This window comes from Thrips palmi, unplaced genomic scaffold, assembly GCF_012932325.1.
Source record: "Thrips palmi isolate BJ-2018 unplaced genomic scaffold, TpBJ-2018v1 HiC_scaffold_4, whole genome shotgun sequence".
NCBI classification, from domain to species: Eukaryota; Metazoa; Arthropoda; class Insecta; order Thysanoptera; family Thripidae; genus Thrips; species Thrips palmi.
The window spans coordinates 13,608,779-13,630,138 of NW_023144631.1; positions in this window are offsets into that span (position 1 = coordinate 13,608,779).

Here is a 21,360-nt window from a genome sequence, read left to right on the forward strand (position 1 = left end):
AGATAATTTAGCAAGATACTTTTCCGATATAAAAAAATATGTGGCAAATATATAAACTTCATACATTGCTCTATATGTAGGCAATATATAGTGTGAATACACCATGGAGTCTGACGAATCGGAGACTTCCTTTACTATTATCAAAGAATGTAACCTCGCCATGTGAGGACATCCAATCGAAATGCGCACAAAAGTCAGAACCTGAACGTTTCGATTGGCCAAGTGTGGCCATTTTTACTGTTCTTGTTCACTGCCAATCCAAGTGTGAGACAGTCTCACACTTTTTAGTGCGAACCACGGTGTCTCACGCTTACAAGTGTGAGCCACGTGTGTCCCACGCTTGCAAGTGTGAGACACGGTACGTCTCACACTTGCGAGCGTGAGACCCGGTTTGTCCCACACTTGCAAGCGTGGTTCCTGCTAACACTTCCAAGTGTGAGACAAATGATGTCTCACACTTGCAAGCGTGGGACAGACGTGGCTCACACTTGAAAGCGTGAGACATCGTGGTTCGCACTAAATAGTGGGAGACTGTCTCACACTTGGATTTGCAGTGGTGTTGTGCTTTTGTTGACTGCTTGATTCAGATTCACATGCAGGTGTTAGGCGCACTCAACATGTTGGGGCGCATAAGCAGTCAACAGATGGGTAAACCGCAGGTTCTGCGGAGCCAGTACTCGCCGCTTTTGTTGACTGCTTACCCGCAGAACCTTCCTAGATGTTTGTTCCTCGTGTTCACAGCTGGTGATCCCGGCGGCCGTCTTGCGGCAATTCCGCGCAGAGGTCGGGGAGTGGCGTCCCTTCCTGGCGGCGCTGCAACGGATGGGGGCCTTCCTCCTGCGCGAAGACCTCGAGCTGGTCCCCATTGACGAGCCAGGGGACGGCCCGCTCTGTGGGCCTCTGCCTACTATGGTCGACCGAAACATGGACGCTCAGTGTATCTGTCATTAGTGCCAGGTAAATCGACGCCTCCTTGTAGAATAATCCTAACTGGTAATGACCGATATAATATACACGCCGCGTGTCCCCAATGCCGCTTTTTTGGCCCGTCCCGTTTATTTTTGGCCCGTCCCGTTTATTTTTTGTAAAAAAAAATGACGGAGGGACGGGCATATAGTATGATGCATGCTGTGCGTCCGTTCGTTCGTTCGTCCGAGGACTTCCCGTGGTCCGATCTTGACCAAATTTGGTATGCAGCCTCCTTGGGTGACCCTAAGAACCGCCCGGTGGCAGCAAATCCGATCCGAGCCCCGGGGGCGCTGCTGCAGGTGCATTATGGTCTACATGGGGTCGAGGAGGATTTCGGCAACGGATGCAGCTAGGAGGGCATGTAGGGGTATTTTTGGAATCGGGGCGACGAGAAAAAACCAATGGTGCCAGTTTCGAGCGAATCGGAGAAGTTTGGACCCGGGTTCCAATCCCAGTGGGGTATATTTTGGACTTTCTTTTTATTCAAGTTTTTGCATTGTTTCTGATGTTTTTATGCTGATGACGAAAACGACATTTATTTTAACCCCAGACTCAGGTTTGAATCCCGTCAGGGTCAAACATGGGCGAAATTCGTACGTTTCTTAATGTACGGGACGGGCCAAAGTTGCCGATGTATATCGCTACTTTTCCTGTTATAGTTAGGTACAATCACAAATGAGAGCATACTGCCAAAACTAGCACACGAGTATCATCTGCTTTCATTAACGTTCGTTGAATGAGATTTTTAGCAGATGATACCTTCACCACACTTGAAACATACTTAAATAATACTATACACATGAAGGTGTCAGCGTGCTTTTACTCGCGAGTCCAACCAAGCGCATATCCTAACAATATAATAGGGGCTGGCGGCCGGGGCGGGCTAGCGTGTCTGTCTGGCTGGCGGTGAGGCGCAGCCTGCGCGGACAAGGGCACCCCCTACCCCCTCCTCGCGCGCGACGGCCCGCGCGCAACATTGACAATCCCTCTCCGCCTGCCACGTCTCAAAGGGTGACTCGGGCAGGCCTCGGCTCTGCTCAGCTCGTGCCGACTTCGGCGCCAGCACGGCCTCGTTCAGACGTTCGTTGGATGAGATTTTAATTACTATCTTTGGAATGAGCCCATACTACCCTGCAGAAGAAAACCAAACTAGAATCATCTGCTTTCATTAACGTTCGTTGAATGATTTTTTTTTTCAGAACGTGTGACGTGCCACAATCGTGGATCGTCCAACGTGCCACGGCTGACGGCGTACGGGCCATCGCCCAGAACCAGATGGGGCCGTTGCACGCCCCCCTCTTCCAAGCCAGCGTGGTAAGTGGGATCGTCGGGTCACTCTGACCGTAACAGCACCGGAGGGGTAAAGGGGCGATCGCACCGCTGCGAGATTCTCTAAACGCCTAGTAGGCAACCAGCATCGCACTTCCCTGTTGGTGGGCAAAATACACACAATCGCCCCTCCTCTCGGGGCTAACCAAACTTCTAAATTTTTCCCAGACTCACGCTTTACAGAATTTTGACCACATTTCGCCCAATTTTTTGGCCCGTCCCGTTTATTTTTTGTAAAAAAAATGACGGAGGGACGGGCATATAGTATGATCCCTGCTGTGCGTCCGTCCGTCCGTTCGTTTGTTCGTTCGTTCGTTCGTCCGAGGACTTCCCGCGGTCCGATCTTGACCAAATTTGGTATGCAGCCTCCTTGGGTGACCCTAAGAACGGCCCGGTGGCAGCAAATCCGATCCGAGCCCCGGGGGGACTGCTGCAGGTGCATCATGGTCTACATGGGGTCGAGGAGGATCTCGGCAACGGATGCAGCTAGGAGGGCATGTAGGGGTATTTTTGGAATCAAGGCGACGAGAAAAAACCAATGGTGCCAGTTTCGAGTGAATCGGAGAAGTTCGGACCCGGGTTCAAATCCCAGCGGGGTATTTTGTGAACATTCTTTTTATTTGAGTTTTTGCATTGTTTCTGATGTCCTTGAGGGTGCTGATGGCGAAAACTACATTTATTTTAACCCCAGACTCAGGTTTAATTCCCGTCAGGGTCAAACATAGGCGAAATTCGTACCTTTCTTAATGTACGGGACGGGCCAAAGTTGCCGATGAATATCGTTACTTTTCCTGTTATTTGTAAAAAAATGACAGAGGGACGGGCATATAGTATGATCCCTGCTGTGCGTGCGTCCGTCCGTCCGTCCGAGGACTTCCCGTGGTCCGATCTTGACCAAATTTGGTATGAAGCCTCCTTGGGTGACCCTAAGAACCGCCCGGTGGCAACAAATCCGATCCGAGCCCCGGGGACGCTGCTGCAGGTGCATCATGGTCTACATGGGGTCGAGGAGGATTTCGGCGACGGATACAGCTGGGAGGGCATGTAGGGGTATTTTTGGAATAGGGGCGACGAACCAAAGCCAACGGTGCCAGATTCAAGCGAATCGGAGAAGTTTGGACCCGGGTTCCAATCCCAGTGGGGTATATTTTGGACTTTCTTTTTATTCAAGTTTTTGCATTGTTTCTGATGTTTTTGAGGGCGCTGATGACGAAAATAACATTTATTTGGACCCCAGAGTCAGATTCAAATCCCGTCAGGGTTAAACATAGGCGAAATTCGCACATTCCCTGATGAACGGGACGGGCCAAAGTTGCCGATGTGTATCGCTACTTTTCCTGTTATTTTTGTACGGGGAAAACTCGATTTTTCGCCGTTTTCAGGTGTTTTTCGGCTATAAAAACTGAACCAGTTGAGCTAGGATAGTGAAATTTCGCGTGTGCCGAGCCCAGGACATACCCAAAAAGTGTGCAAAATCTCACCGAGATCGGCCGAGCCGTTCAGGAGGAGTAGTGCGGACAGACAGACAAACAAAACTTTTCAACCCCACTGAAGTAACAGGCTTCGCTATCGCTCAGCCAATTATGCTTCAATTTTTTTGAAATTCATGGGGATAACAAGGTAGGTTTACGCCAGACCGGGTGATTCCGCGCGTAGAGGGCGTTTTCGTGTCCACACCCTCCCCAGAGCGAACTTATTCGAGTGCAGTCTATTTATACACTTGAGAATCTTGTTTGGCACTAGAATAGCTTGTTCCCTTTGGATACGGACCTTCAAAGCTAACATGTGACGCGGGAGAGGGGCCAAAAGTATCGATTTTGTAAGTTCCGTCATGTCCATTCGCACCTTACACCAACTTTGCGGCTCTATAACTCTTCGTTCCATTCAAATCTTCGAATTCCACACACACCCATCAAATCTCTAACTAATAGTGACTATCTTGCTTGAATTTAAAGATCGTATATTGATTGGAACTGTACTTTCAGAACGCGTACTAAATGTCCACCGTACTCCGACTTTTACCTTAGCGGTTTCAAAGTAAGCACCAAAAAAACTACGAGGAGTGCTCCCTGCTGAAAACCACCGCCGTATTTAGAATCAGCACGGTCTGTTTACCATATGAACGAGTTTTGGTGGCGAAAAAGTCAGGGGGGTGAGTGTGCGAGTGGAAGTTGTGTGTGAAATCGGTGGGTTGTAACAATTGGTGTAATTTCCGTATGCCCCTCTCACTCCTCGTCTATTGGGTTTTGAAAGACGTCCTTCACGTGAAAAGATGTGTCTTGACGTCGAACTAGTGTGCCAAACATATGGCATATTTCTGTGGCGATATGCAGTGGCAATGAGCCAAAAACACCTGTTTGTAATTTCCGTCGAGCGTAATTTCCGTCATATTTTCAATAAATTTCGTCATAATTTATAGGGGGAGAAAACGAAAGTCAACTTTTAGCTCGCCCACGCTCAGAGTGTCTTCCTAGGGTTCAATTGATGCCATCGAGACCAAATTCGGGCCGAACAAGCAAGATTAATTACTTGACTTTCTAAGGTGGCTAAAACGGCCCCTACGCACGGAATCACCCGACCGCGTCTTGTCGTAACAGGCTTCGCGATGTCTCGCTGCCAGTTCCTCCAATCCACGCCTGGTGTGCCTACCTTGGCCTGCGGCGCTAGCCTGCCTTCGGCAGGCAATGGCTTGTCCATCGTCGGTTTCTTCTAACTTGATGCATGCTGGGGGGCTCCGCCCCTCAGACCCAGCTTCTTCAAGACAGAAGTGATCTGCCTGCAGAAAACTCGATTTTTCGCCGTTTTCAGGTGTTTTTCGGCTATAAAAACTGAACCAGTTGAGCTAGGATAGTGAAATTTCGCGTGTGCCGAGCCAAGGACATGCCCAAAAAGTGTGCAAAATCTCACCGAGATCGGCCGAGCCGTTCAGGAGGAGAAGTGCGGACAGACAGACAGACAGACAGACAAAACTTTTCAACCCCACTGAAGTAACAGGCTTCGCTATCGCTCAGCCAATTATGCTTCAATTTTTTTGAAATTCATGGGGATAACAAGGTAGGTTTACGCCAGACCGCGTCTTGTCGTAACAGGCTTCGCGATGTCTCGCTGCCAGTTCCTCCAATCCACGCCTGGCGTACCTACCTTGGCCTGCGGCGCTAGCCTGCCTGCGGCAGGCAATGGCTTGTCCGTTGTCGGTTATTTTTTAACTTGTTGAATGCTGGGGGGCTCCGCCCCCCAGACCCCCCTACATTGTAAATAGAGTTGTTTTATCTACAGGTAACATGATCTTGACCCTTGTCACTTTTTAACTTGTCTAGGCTGGGGGGCTTCGCCCCCCAGACCCCCCTTTCTCCAAGACAGAAGTGGTCTATCTGCAGAAATCTCTATTTTTCGCCGTTTTTTATGTGTTTTTCGCCTATAAAAACTGAACCAGTTGAGCTAGGATAGTGAAATTTCGCGTGTGCCGAGCCAAGGACATACCTAAGAAGTGTGCAAAATCTCACCGAGATCGGCCGAGCCGTTCAGGAGGAGTAGTGCGGACACACAGACAGACAGACAGACAGACAGACGGACAGACAGGAAAAACTTTTCAACCCCAATGGAGTAACAGGCTTCGCTATCGCTCAGCCAATCAGCCAATAATTGTTTTTTTTCCTACTACAGGGTTTGTGGCTCAAGGGACAATCTTGGTGCTCATTCAGCAACTTGTGACGGAGTTTCAGAGCTACAAGTCAATATTCTAGTCGTTTCTCTCATCATTAACAAATCTCAGCAGCAGTCAGGGACGTCAAAGGAATTTGAATTGAACTCGTAAGTTATGCTGGCATTAGCACCATTGAGATATCGGCTCACTTGGCTTTGATTTTAACTATTTTATCGTTGCTTTGTGTAGGCCTTTACATCAAAATAATGTGATAGACCCACCTTCACCGCCGTGTCATTGGAGCCTGTTGTAGTACAGAAAGTATGAGAATAAGTTTTATCGTGCAATTGAAATCATGCATGCTGTTCCTTTATTGTTTCTAAATTAACGCTTCACTGTTAAAAAAGTTATGAATTTTCAAAGCAATTTTGATGACAATTTTACGAATACGGATATGAATTTTACAAACATTGCAATTTTCATAACTTGATGCGAAAATTCGAAACAATTTCGTAAAATTGACAATTGTTGGTAATTTTAAAACCATGCTCTGAAAATTGCGAATCTTAAATGTTGATTTTGAGCACACAATAGTAATTTTCCGAATCCGATTGTAAATTTCATAACTAGCTCAAGAGGCGTGGCCAAGGGGCGCTGGTAGAGTCATCAGTAGCTGACCCTCTGCCTCCCGTGGGACGTGGTAGCACAGCGGTAAAGAGCGTGCACCACAAGTCAAAGATCCCGGGTTCGAAACCCGCTGATCAAAAGCAGAATCGGTTCAATAAATGGCATAAGGCCTCTTGGGTGTTCATATACATGAACACTTAGTTGTCCTTTTGCTTAACTGCTCTAAAATGACCTCGCAAACGCGAATATGAATTTTCATAACATGATATGAATTTTCATAACGTGATTGTAAAACAATTTACAATCATTTGTGATTTTAATTTTCATAACAATTGTTTGTGAAAAAAAAATGCCAACCAATGTTATGAAAATTACAACTGATTTTTTTAACAGTGTTGATAATTCCAGGAATGCATCAGTGGTGTCGAGAACTTGACAGATGAAATTAATGAGGATGCACTGCCTCAGAGTCTTGATGATTCTTTTGATGACGAGTGTCTTCAATTCAATGTTGGTGATGATGAATACATTTCTGAAGAGGTAATTGGCTGAGCGATAGCGAAGCCAGTTACTCAGGTGGGGTTGAAAAGTTTTTCCTGTCTGCGTGCGTGCGTGTGTGTCCGCTCTACTCCTCCTGAACGGCTCGGCCGATTTTGGTGAGATTTTGCACACGTTTTAGGTATGTCCTTGGCTCGGCACACGCGAAATTTCACCATCCTAGCTCAACTGGTTCAGTTTTTATAGCCGAAAAACACATAAAAAACGGCGAAAAATCGAGTTTTCTGCAGATAGAACACTCCTGTCTTGGAGAAAGGGGGGTCTGGGTGGCGGAGCCCCCCAGCCCCGACAAGTTAAAAAGTTACAAGGGTCAAGATAGTGTTATCTGTAGATGAAGCATCTTTGTCTAGAATGTAGGGGGTTCCCCCCCAGCATGCAACAAGTCAAAAAAATTACGGACAATGGACAAGCCATTGCCTGCTGAAGGCAGGCTGGCGCCGCAGGCCAAGGTAGGTACGCCAGGCGCGGATTTGAGGAACAGGCAGCGAGACATCGCGAAGCCTGTTACGACAAGACGCGGTCTGGCGTAAACCTACCTTGTTATTTGACTGACTACTTTTGCCTTCTATTATGCATGACAAAACATGAAAGTTATTAAATGAATGGAGTCTCCGGTCTGCACGGTAAATACGGAACCTGGTTTTCCCAGGAAGCCTATGGTAGAGACATAGGCGATTTCCAGGCTGTTCCTGGGAAAACCAGGTTCCGTTTTTACCGTGTGTGAAGTAATGTCAAAACAGCCCTCAAAATTTTCAACAGTAAGGGAGTATGGGGCGATTTGTAACAGATTTCGGAATTTGCTATACAAAATTAAGAACATTCTGCATATCGGTGTCAAACTTGTGCCAGTTGAGCAGTCTGGCCCTTCATCTAGACTGTGCAGCTCCATTGGATCAATCTGGAGTCCGTAATCTTTGAAATCTAAGACGTTTTTCAAACCCTTGCACGCTGTTACGAATCGCCCCAGCATGGGGCGATTTGTAACAGCCATGAGGCTTTTCATAACATCCTCCACATTAAATGAAACGTCGTCGGGAATGTTATCTCCTCCACCAGTTGTTCTTCGGGTGTCCTGCAGACGTCTAAAAATCTACATTACAAGCTGTCGTTGACCGCCTCCGCATTAACTGATCGGCTATGTCAATCCTAACCTCACTTTTTTCAATTTTAGATGAAAGAATAGAATAACTCGCTTTTAAATGCATTTCGAGCTGTGTAAATAAATTGGAATAAGGCAGCAGATGATTCGAGAAAAAATTCAAGCATTTAATTGCTAAAACTACTTAAATTCTTGTTTTTATACGGGTCTGTTACGAATCACCCCAAATGCCTGTTACGCAAGAAATACGTCCCTAACTATCACTGGACAAATTAAAAGCAACTTATACCACGTGGTTACATTGTAAAGGGGTCACGCTTCAAGGCCCCAACGGTGCTTCGATGGTGATTCGTACCTGGGGAGCCTCAGACAGAAACTTCCTAGAACTCAAAATAAAAGATTTTTCCTGTTTGCCGAAATTTCGGTGTACCCTATATTTCAGACGCCCTCCAAAACTATACCTGAGCACCGATCACATCCGCTTCGATTGTTCAAGGACCCTGTACTTGAAGTGAAAGAGGGGCCATACTCAGATTTTCCTCTGCTCCCTCCACTTTAATTAATAAACGCATTTGTTACGAATCGCCCCTGTTACAAATCGCCCCATACTCCCTTATTCTGCTCTGTCAAACTTTGTTTTCTTTTATATATTTCTTCTTGAGTATTTTTGTTTATGTTGTTGAATGTAGAATAGAATCCGTGTACCTTCCAGCAAAAGAAACGTGTTTTTGTATACTTTAAGCCTAGACAGTTAGCTTCCTATTGTGGGGTGTCTTGTTTCCGAAGTCTTGTGTCTGCTCAGAAAGCCACACAAGAGTTCGGAAACAGGACTTAAAGCTCCCCACCATGGGAAGCTAACTGTCTAGGCGTAGAGTAGATATAAATACATTTCTTTTGCTGCAAAGTACACAGATTCTTTTTTTTCTACCTTCAACAACTTAAACACAAATGTTCAAGAAAAAAAAATTTAAGAAACTAGTTTTACAGCTCATAATATTTCTGAAAATCTCCAGGGTTTGCAGCCCCTCTTGATGCACCTCGAGAATAAAATTTGGTGTTGAATGTCTATAAATATGTAAAGAAAGATGAACTGACTTTTTGACTTCTTTTTTAGGAATCCTGCTGCAGACTGCTTGCTGCTGAAAGCCCTCCACCAACAACTTGCTCTGTTAATGTAAGTCTTCTCATTGTTTGTGATTTCTTAATTATTTAATCATCATACTGTTTATATCTCATGTGGTTCCTTTTTTATCAGGATACTTCTACAGCCTCAAATTTTGTCATAAATTCTGAATCTGTGCAACCAAATGATGACGATCCCAGTTCTGACTCCGATGACGAATTGGCTACTGCTCCACAATTGCATTTGACATCTCAAGAAAAAATTAAACTTCTGCTTCTGCTTGCAACAAAGAAAAGACACAACTTGAGTTATGCCGCTGCTGAAACTGTTATGGAATTTTCCCACGTTGTTTCATCAAATGATGAAGAAGACTTCCAACTTGCCTTCCGCCCTTCTAAATACATAATGAAGCGGGCAATTGATTTGTACTCATTTGGTCTGAGCGAGCACCATGTTTGTCCAAAGTGTGGTCAATACATTGGAGTAGCTGTTGAAAGGTCTTTTTCATGCTCTAAATGTGACATAGTTGTAAGCACTTCAAAAAATAGGAAGCGTGGTAATTTTTTCTGTACTTGCCATTAGAAGATCAGTTACGTGTTTTACTTGAAAAGTGCTTGAGGAAAGAAGATCTTATTGACTGTCGAAACAGAAAAAAAAAATCAACGACTACAACTATGAAGATATATTTGATGGTGCTCACTACAAGATACATATAGAACCTGGTTTCCTCACATTGAATTTTTTTGTTGATGGCCTTCAAATTGGTACAACTTGCAAAACTTCAGGATGGCCTGTACTAGTTTCTGTGAATGAGATTCCTCTTCACCTCAGAAGAAAACATTTGATGATGGCCAGCATCTGGTTAAGTAGGAAGAAACCCAATTGCAACGAATATTTAAAACCTTTTGTGGACGAATGTAATCGGTTGAAAACTGTTGGTGTCAAGTTCCAGAGGGATGGACAGTGGGTTGTTCAGAAGTTTAAAGTCCATGTGTGCATGAGTGACTCTGTAGCAAGGCCTATGTTGCGTAACTGTTCTCAGTTTAATGGCAGATATGGATGCGGCTTGTGTTATCACCCAGGATTCCGGGTACCCTTATGGAGAGGACATGTACGATCATACTCAACACATGAAAGAAGTTATCCATTACGAACCCATACTGAAACCATGGAGTATGCTAGACCAGCTGTTGCAATGAAGAAAAATTCCAATGCTAATCGCATTGCAGGGTGTTCCCAGTTTCACAACTGGTTTAAAAGTAAGTTTTGAATTACCAATAAAAAGGAGTCCTGGTTTGGGAACGGTATTGCAGCAAAGTTTGTCAAAACAGTAACAAATGTGTAGAAATCATCGTTTGGCCTAACTTTAGGCAGCCACTGCATCTAATCTAAGGCGGCTAATCGTTCTACCTCAACGGGTGGGTGTTCTTTGGGCCTTACTTTGAAACACCTTTGTTACGGAGTGCGATTAGCCGCCCTAGTTTGGGAGCGGTACTGCAGCAAAGTTTGTCAAAACGGTAACAAATGTGAAGAAATCGTGGTTTGGGCTGACTTTCGGCAGCCACCGCATCTAATCTAAGGCGGCTAATCGTTCTCTCTCAACGGGTGGGTGTTCTTTGGGCCTTCCTTTGAAACACCTTTGTTACGGAGTGCGATTAGCCGCCTTAGTTTGGGAGCGGTATTGCAGCAAAGTTTGTTGAAACGGTAACAAATGTGCAGAAATCGTGGTTTGAGCTGACTTTAGGCACCCACTGCGACTAATCTAAGGCGGCTAATCGTTCTCCCTCAACGGGTGGGTACTCTTTGGGCCTTCCTTTAGAACACCTTTGTTACGGAGTGCGAGTGCGGTTTGTCAAACCAACCGTTTAGCTGGTCACAGAATTGAGGAAAACATGATAAGTCAACCGCAGCCTTTAGAAGCATGCCAAACAATCCAACCTCAGCAACAATGAAGGGGCAGTTTCAATGCGCGACTACTCGTTTTTTCAGTCTCGCGATTTTCGAAAGGGCGCAGACACCGAGAAAATTGTTGCCAACCCACGAAAATTAATTTATTGCGTCTTTTCTGCTACGAACGTTTTACCAATGACGGATTTCAAAGATGTTCCAATGTCAGGACACAGTGCAATGCGCTAGCATTGGCATTTTCGAATTTCACGGCGTGTTGATTTCTTTTGATGGGTCACTTTAAATTTTGACAGTTGGCATGATGGTGTCGTGTCGTTGCCATGGCGATTTTTTTTTCATGTTTTAACCATTTTCTCAGAACACAGACAATTTCTAGTCACTTTGATGAGCCAGGAGGTTTAGTTTTGAGGAGTGGTACATTTTTTATTTGAACCATTTTTTCATATCATGAACGGTTCTGGTTTTCGATTGTTGCAAATTTATGTTTTTCGCGTTTACGGAAAATTTCCACGATGAATTTTCGAAAAAATTTGGAATTTTCGTTTTGTTTTATAGTTGAAATAGTTTAGCGTTGTTTATTTGAAAATCGAAGAGGGGGGGGGGGGAAGGAATCCACGGACCTCGGACAATAGGTGTTCTTGGGAACCCCTAAAAAAGTTAGAGGTGTCAAGGGGTTCTCAATCCTCTTTAACATTGAAGATTTTGACATCGTTAATCAACTTGATCCTGATTCATTCCACTGTCTTGTCAATGTTGCAAAAAGATTCACATTACTATGGTTTGATGAGAAGTTTTCCAAGAGGGCCTTTAACATCCATGGCAAACTAGCAGAGGTGGATTCAAGACTTCTGAAAATAACGCCCACTTCCAATGTCTCAAGATTTCCTCGTTCATTGACAGAAAGATCGGATTGGAGAGGGCATGAGTGGTACCATTGGATAATGGAGTACAGTACAGTGTCCCTTGTTTGAAAAATGTTTTGCCCAGTAAATATCTCAACCATTGGAGTCAGCTTCCAAGCGCTCTTGCGCTCATCTTTCAAAACTCACAAGGGAACGTTCTCAGGTGTCAGGAGCAGATTGCTGCCATACTTCGGGATCTTAAAGACCACCTCAAAAAAGAATTTTCGCCACCCACAGTTCGTGCTGAAAGTCATTACAACGCTCTAAAATGGAAGTTGAAAATTGACCAATTTCCATAAAATTGACCAAAAACTGATTTTGACCAAAAAGTTTCCAAATGGTCTGAAACGCCCAGAAATACCGTTTGTTTCGGTTTTGGACGAAAAAAATTTTTCTCTCTAAGAAATTGAAAAAAAAATTGATTTTATTTTTTACGATTTTGACTGAAGAGTTTCCAAATGGCCTAAAACGTCCAAAAGTATCATTGTTTTCCATTTTGGAAGAAATTTAATGTTTTGCCCTCGGAGAAATAAAAGAAATGTAAAATTGCGAACTTTACAAGTAAAGCTGTCAAATGGTCAAAAACGCCCAAAAATGTCATTGTTTCAACCTTGGAATAATATTTTTTTCGAACGGAGTTAAGGTCAATACCTGCCGAAGTCACCCCAAGGTTCCGATGTCACCCCAAATAACGGTAACACAAAAAGTCTAAATAAATTCTCACATTGAAAGAAACGTTTCAGTGGGTACAGCAGGTAATGTTTTAACAGTCAAATGGTCGCCGCTTGCCGTTACGTTCGTTGGAATGTAATATGAAGTAAATGTCTCGTCACGTTGACTTGATTACTGCTGCATGCATGTGCCCAATAGAGTACTCCAAAGAAGCTCTGGCCCGGAAGACGAACAAAAACGGAAATTGCATTTACTATGAGAAATACACACTAAATGTCATGGGACTTTTTTTGTTCCACGATTTATGCAATTTAAGCACATCCGACGCTGATACAATTTTGTTCCCTTCTGGCGACACATTTTGTCCGACGCCTGTTGCAAATTGTACTTTCACTAGACAATTTGTCCCGCCTGGCGTATATTCCACAGCGTATTCCACAGCGTGTATTCCTCATACAAACCTGAAAATCTTACTGCCATTTTTGTTATTCTTCTGTCGGGCCAGAGCTTCTTTGTAGCACTCCATTACACGTTCAATCAATCTTCCGAGATTCCCAGGAATGTTTGAACAGATGCTTTGGCCGTGTGCATGAAATTTAAAGCGTTTCATATTGAAACAAGTGACGGTATCGAGCCATCACATTCGTGTCACATTCACTTGACCGTTTCTTTGCTGCGATTGTCGAGCTAGAAAAAAAAGTTGCCTTTTTCTAACGGCGACGCATTTCAATGAGAAAAGTATTCGTTTTCATTTTTCTTGCTGTCATCAGGAACACAAAGCAGAGGGAAGAAGTTAAAAACTTGAATTGCATTTGTGAAACAAAAGCACTTAACTTATGTCCTTACTGGCGTCAACGATTAACGCACACGGAAAGGCTTTGCCACTAGACTAGGGGTGACTTCGGCAGGTATTGACCTTATCTCCGTTGGAAAAAAATATTATTCCAAGGTTGAAACAATGACATTTTTGGGCGTTTTTGACCATTTGACAGCTTTACTTGTAAAGTTCGCAATTTTACATTTCTTTTATTTCTCCGAGGGCAAAACATTAAATTTCTTCCAAAATGGAAAACAATGATATTTTTGGACGTTTTAGGCCATTTGGAAACTTTTCAGTCAAAATCGTAAAAAATAAAATCAATTTTTTTTTTCAATTTCTTAGAGAGAAAAAAAATTTTCGTCCAAAACCGAAACAAACGGTATTTCTGGGCGTTTCAGACCATTTGGAAACTTTTTGGTCAAAATCAGTTTTTGGTCAATTTTATGGAAATTGGTCAATTTTCAACTTCCATTTTAGAGCGTTGTAATGACTTTCAGCACGAACTGTGGGTGGCGAAAATTCTTTTTTGAGGTGGTCTTTAAGATCCCGAAGTATGGCAGCAATCTGCTCCTGACACCTGAGAACGTTCCCTTGTCAGTAGCTAAAAGTGATAACGCCTATTCTGATCGCTACTTGAACAAATTTGTATCTGAAATTGATGGCTTCTATGGCATGGAGCATGTCACCTTCTGTATCCATTTGCTGACTCACCTCGCCAAAAGTGTTCATGACTTTGGGCAACCTTGGGGCCATTCGGCTTTCATGTACGAAGGTGAAAATGCAGAAATAAAAGACCTTGTGAAGAGCAGCAATGGTGCAATCTTCCAAATCAGTAAAGGCGTGCAGCTTAAAGTAGCTGTTGCAAATTTAGAGTGTGAAGTGAGAGACAAAATGAAAAAATCTGAGATTGATTACCTGACTAAAGTGACAAACTCTGTAGTATATCCAAAGGTTTATTGCACTGTGGGGAACGCAGACTTACTTGGACAACCAGATACGTGCATGTTGGAAGCCAGTGCCTTAAATGCTTTGAGGAGAGCTCAAGTCCTTACTGAAGAAACTGTACCTCACGCAGTCTACTTGAGATGCATGTTAAACAAAGAAGTTTACCACTCCACCCGGTACACCAAAGCACCGAAGCAAAACAATTCAGTGGTAAGTTTGGATGATGGTACTATTTTCATAATTGACTGTTTCATCGTTCCCAGCAATAGAGCTGAGTGTTATGTCCTCGGACACTTCATCATGGAAAGAAGGCAGAAACTTTGTGATCCCGTCCCACTTCATCTCAAGCTTTTGAAAAAATATCACGAAGGTACTTTAAGATGCATTCCTGTTACCGCCATTCAATCAAAACTTATTTCCTTTTCTTGTGAAGTGTCTGATAACGAGCAAATTAGATTGGCGTATGTAAATGTTTTGGCTTTGGAAATGTTGAGGTAATTTTTTAAAATGTGAAATTGTTTTATTAAAACTAATGCAGTGCAGGTTGCACTTTGCGTATGTACATCATCAAGTTTCTGACAAGTTAGTTTATAACAAACTACTTAATGTAAAGCTCATTTTTCACAAGCTATGTAAATAAAATACTTAAGATGAAACAGAATGTAAATACAGAAAATTAAATCAGCTGAGATTCTGAGAGCTCTATTTCTTCAATATTTTCCACCTTGTGGCTTCGTCCCACTTCACGTATGTACTCCTGGGCTATCTTCTTAGCCTTCGCTTTCGTAGCTGGAAACAAATTATAAAATTGGTTGCATAAGGATCTATCTAGTGAAAGAGTCCAAATAATCCAACTCTGCTTACCTGCAAAACCAAGCACAGCAGAAGCCTCAGGTATGGAAGTGGGAGTTCTCTTCGACATCACTACATCTCCTGACTCCAGGTGCCGTCCCAAGTCAGTAGTACATACAAAGTACTCTAAATCTTCTAGATACACCGCATAAGCAAAGCCTTCCCTGTAAACATATAAACATCACATGGGCCCAATTTTCACCCGTTTATGTTCCTCTTAGTGACAAAAGAGGTTAGCGACGCAGCAGGAGTACAAATACCACACTCCACAAACCAGGAGCACATGTCCAAAGCACATGTAGAGCGGCACAAGATGTTAAAATCAACTCACGTGGTCATGTTGAAAATGGATGGTGTGTCCGTCAGGGGAAACTAACAACTTGAAGAGGCGAGGGAGTTGTGCGAGCTCAGAGCCGGCCAGACGGCCACGGGCCGCCCGGACCCCTCCCCTCCCCCGGCCTCCACCTCCTCCCCCTTACCTGAGGAAAGGGGGAGGGGAGGGGTACTGCGACGTGGCCGAGCCCCTGCGAACACTGAGAGAAATATCTTCGTATTTTTAACGAAAAAAAATCCGGTAATTTGTTATATGATTCAACGAATCTCGAATTACGTATCAGATCCAGGTCCCCAGAAGGTCTCGTAGCGTCCCTACGCGGTCCCTCGCAAGGCCGGGTTTCGGGCAGGTCTCAGATGGTCTCCGCCACGTCCCTAGGGGTTCCAGTCAGGTCCTGGCTGGTCCCAGCCAGGTCCCTGGAAGGTCCCCACGGCGTCCCTCGGGGTCTCCATGACGTCCCTCGAGGTCCCTGTGGCGTCTCTCGAGGTTCCCATGACGTCCCTCGAGGTCCCTGTGGCGTCTCTCGAGGTTCCATGACGTCCCTCGAGGTCCCTGTGGCGTCTCTCGAGGTTCCATGACGTCCCTCGAGGTCCCTGTGGCGTCTCTCGAGGTTCCATGACGTCCCTCGAGGTCCCTGTGGCGTCTCTCGAGGTTCCATGACGTCCCTCGAGGTCCCTGTGGCGTCTCTCGAGGTTCCCAAGACGTCCCTCGAGGTCTCCATGATGTCCCTCGAGGTCCCTGTGGCGTCCCTCAGGGTCTCCATGGCGTCTCTCAAGGTCTCCATGACGTCCCTCGATGTCCCTGTGGCGTCTCTCGATGTCTCCATGACTGTGACCGCGTGATCGTCGGCACGGTCGCCACCCGGGGTGAGGGCCAAGGATCCCGATGTCGCCGACGCAGTTGTCATTGTCGTCGGCGAAGACGATGAAGTCGACCGGGGGAGCAGCCTGTGGGGGCGCCAAGCCTACGGAGGGAATGGCCGTTGCAGGCGCTTGAGCCGAGGGACCACAGATTACACAAAGAAAGCGAGCACTGGGAGAACAAACGCTGACTTACCGGAAAATGGCTTACAAACTAGTTACAACACTAACGTAGGTCGCCAGCGCGAGCGGGCGGCGGCTCGGCGCGCGCAGCGTCATCTCGCGGTGACTCACGGAACCTCGTCCGCGCGCGAGGCCAGTTTGAGCGGTGACATAACGTCCCTCGAGGTCTCCATGATGTTCCTCGGGGTCTCCATGACGTCCCTCGAGGTCCCTGTGGCGTCTCTCGAGGTTCCCATCACGTCCCTTGAGGTCTCCATGACGTCCCTCGAGGTCTCCATGACGTCCCTCGAGGTCCCTGTGGCGTCCCTCGGGGTCTCCATGGCGTCCCTAGGGGTCCCTCCACGTTACTGAAAGTCTCCGTCACGTCCCCCTAGGTCCCTGTGGCGTCCATTGAGGTCCCCATGACGACGTCCCTGAAAGGTCCCCATGGCGTCCCTCGGGGTCTCCATGATGTCCCTCGAGGTCCCTGTGGCGTCTCTCGAGGTTCCCATCACGTCCCTTGAGGTCCCTGAGGCGTCCCTCGAGGTCTCCATGACGTCCCTTGAGGTCCCTGAGGCGTCCCTCGAGGTCTCCATGACGTCCCTCGAGGTCTCCATGACGTCCCTTGAGGTCCCTGAGGCATCCCTCGAGGTCTCCATGACGTCCCTCGAGGTCTCCATGACGTCCCTCGAGGTCTCCATGACGTCCCTCGAGGTCTCCATGACGTCCGTCGAGGTCCCTGTGTCCTCGAGGTCGCTGAGATAAAGTAAAGTTTCAAACTTTACCAAATAGACATTACCTTACAGATTTAAATTCGTCTCGAGAAGAAAAACAAAAAATGTCAACACATGTTATGGGTAAAAATGGGAAATGATAGAGTTATTGGATTTTTAGAGTGCAAAAATGGTCAAAAAGACATTAAAAGTTCAATAACTCTTTCATTTTCCATTTAAACCCATGATATGTGTTGACAGTTTTTGTTTGTCTTCTCGAGACGAATCTAAATCTGTAAGATAAAGTCTATTTGGTAAGTTTGATACTTTACTTATCTCAGCGACCTCGAGGGACGCCACAGGGACCTCGAGGGACGTCATGCAGGCCTCGAGGGACGTCATGGAGACCTGGAGGGACGTCGAGACCTCGAGGGACGTCATGGAGACCTCGAGGGACGTCATGGAGACCTCGAGGGACGTCATGGAGACCTCGAGGGACGCCTCAGGGACCTCAAGGGACGTCATGGAGACCTCGAGGGACGTCATGGAGACCTCAAGGGACGTGATGGGAACCTCGAGAGACGCCACAGGGACCTCGAGGGACGTCATGGAGACCCCGAGGGACGCCATGGGGACCTTCCTGGGACGTCGTCATGGGGACCTCAATGGACGCAGGGACCTAGGGGGACGTGACGGAGACTTTCAGTAACGTGGAGGGACCCCTAGAGACGTGACGAGGACCTGAAAGAACGCGACGGGACCTCGAGAGACGTGACGTGAACCTTGGGGGACGTCGCAGAGACCTAATGGGACGCGGAGGAACCTGGAAGGACGTGACGGAGACTTTCAGTAACGTGGAGGGACCCCGAGAGACGTGACGACGATCTGATAAAACGCGACGGGACCTCGAGAGACGTGACGTGAACCTTGAGGGACGTCGCAGAGACCTAATGGGACCTGGCGGGACCTATAGGGACGTGACGGAGACCTTCAGTAACGTGGAGGGACCCCGAGAGACGTGACGACGATCTGATAGAACGCGACGGGACCTCGAGAGACGTGACGTGAACCGTGAGGGACGTCGCAGAGACCTAATGGGACCTGGCGGGACCTATAGGGACGTGACGGAGACCTTCAGTAACGCGGAGGGACCCCGAGAGGCGTGACAGGGACCTGAAAGAACATAGCGGGACCACGAGAGACGTGACGTGAACCTTGAAGGACGTCGCAGAGACCTAATGGGACCCGGCGGGACCTATAGGGACGTGGCGGAGACCTTCAGTAACGCGGAGGGACCCCGAGAGACGTGACAGGGACCTGAAAGAACATAGCGGGACCACGAGAGACGTGACGTGAACCTTGAGGGACGTCGCAGAGACCTAATGGGACCCGGCGGGACCTATAGGGACGTGGCGGAGACCTTCAGTAACGCGGAGGGACCCCGAGAGACGTGACAGGGACCTGAAAGAACATAGCGGGACCACGAGAGACGTGACGTGAACCTTGAGGGACGTCGCAGAGACCTCATGGAACGCGGAGTGACATCGAGAGACGTGACAGGAACTCGAAGGGACCTCAGAGACGTCGCCGTGACTTGAAGAAACGCGAAGAGACTTCGCAAGACGAAAATGAGACGTGGAGAGACTGGACGGGACCTCACGTGACGTCGCGAGACCCTCCAGGAACGTAAAAGTACGAAAAGTCATCGTTATTATGACGAATTACTGATTTACGAAGAGTATTTTACGAAAATTACGTTTTTTTCTCACCGAATCTACTAATATTTCTCTCAGTGAAGTGTCGGGTAGGCCAGCCCGCCCAGCAAGCGCACCTGCGTGGCTGCCTACCCTGGACGTCGCAGGCGCTCGGCCGCGGAGTCGAGGGACCGGACCGAGTACTAACGTACAGAAATAGGTAGAGTGTATGTAATTAGAAGAACATTTTGGAAGTGCAGCCTGAGAGTGTATTGGAAATAACAAGCTGAATGGCATGAGGAAACGCACATCAATGTGCACCCACGACTCGATTCGAAATCTGTTGTAGTGAGTATTGTGCGTATTCTGTCGTAATGTAGTGGAGGTTGCACGGGTGATTGCAGCCAGCACTGTAATCGGCTACTTCGCTTGCAACTGTGGTTCAACTGTGGGCTAACTGCAGTTTGCGGACAGCATTCCTAACGCAGATTTGCTTGGTATATTTTCTACACACAAACTACAGTCGCAACTGCGGTTTCTACACTGCAGTTCGTCACTGTAGTCCAAACTTAGTACGGACTACAGTCCTTTCCACCCGGGACTGCCTCCGCAATTTTTTAATTCTGTTCTTCACTGGGCGACGAGTGACGGGTCCATCAAAAGACCGTGGCATGTTAAAGGGGAGGTTCTGGTGAAAATCTTGCTATTTTCCAAATGGATCCCACTATCACAAATTGTGCGGAATATAAAATCTTTCTTCAAGGAGACTACAATTTGACTTTTGAATGTACATGCCAGGCTCTCAACCCAGTCGAAGAGTCTTTTTGAGCCTATTTTGGCTGTATCTTAAAAAATCTTCTTGCGCATACTATTTTGTTGTAAAAGGTTGACCTTGACATTTTTCACTTCTTTGATTCATTTTCAAAAGATGCCGGCATGCACAGCTCAAAATTTCCATCACATTATTAATTGTAAGCTTTTTAAGCTGAAAAGTCCCTAAAATTTGTCTACAACCGCCCATCCCAGGGAATCAACCACTCTCTAGAGCACGGTGGAGACTATCTGCCCCTCCAGATTCCAAGACTTGTCCACCAGAGTGAGGAAGTAGTTGAGGTGAGGAGACTAGGGCTCAGTGGAGAATATCTGCCACTCAAGATTCCAAGACTTGTCCACCAGTGAGAGGGTGTAATTGAGGTGAGGCCTTCCAGTTAGGGTTCTAAAAAAACGTGAAAATTAATTTTGATGAAAAAAACCATGGAAAAAACGGTTTTTTTTCGAAAAAAACGGAAAAAAATATTTTAATTTGAAAATTGTTTGAATCGGTGGCGGGAGTAGATGAGACTCAAATGGTTGCAGAAACAGAGCTCCTGTCGGGAAATAATTAAATTTTACTTGAATTGCACGTGAAAAAAGCTGTGATTTAATTGTTTCGCTTTTCTTAATCAGTAGAAGACTTATTGAGAGCGGTTCTGTCGCTTATTCCTCATGCTTCCATGCATTTTTCAAGTGGATTCCTAGCTCCAATGCTTTATACCTTTCTATTCGAGTCGATTGGAAACCTCCAATGCTTCAATTTACGTCCATTTTTATATTTTTCACATTTCTTCGAAAAGCAAAGAGATGAAAAGAAACCGAAAAAAAAAACGTTTTTTTCGCAATTTTTCCAAATATTTTTCACGCTTTTAGAACCCTACTTCCAGTGGCCCAGAGGGGCCCAGTTGGGCCTGGCTCCACATGTCCAATCTGGCCATATTGCTTCACTCTATCTATACACATCGCTGCTTCCCTTCTTCCCCGTTCAGACATGGAACCAATTTGTCCCACGTGGGAAGACTTCCAGAGCTTCAACGGCTTTGTCAAGCAACATGAGACACAGTTGGAGGAATGCGGCTTTCTTCTGGTGCGAACAAAGCAGGATGGCCTCACAAGTTTTTCTTTTAATTTTTTAAGCTAAAGAGCAAACACATATCTGCTGTTTTTTTTTTCAGGTCAATCCTCCTCAAGAGTGGAAAGAATTAATGACGAACAGCAGTGAAGCCTTGCAAAGGTTCACTTTCACACCCCGCACTGTGACATTACAACCCAACAGAGAACACAGCGGTTTCCAAGTCATGACTGCAAGGCATTTGAGTCACGAAACAGTTAGTGAA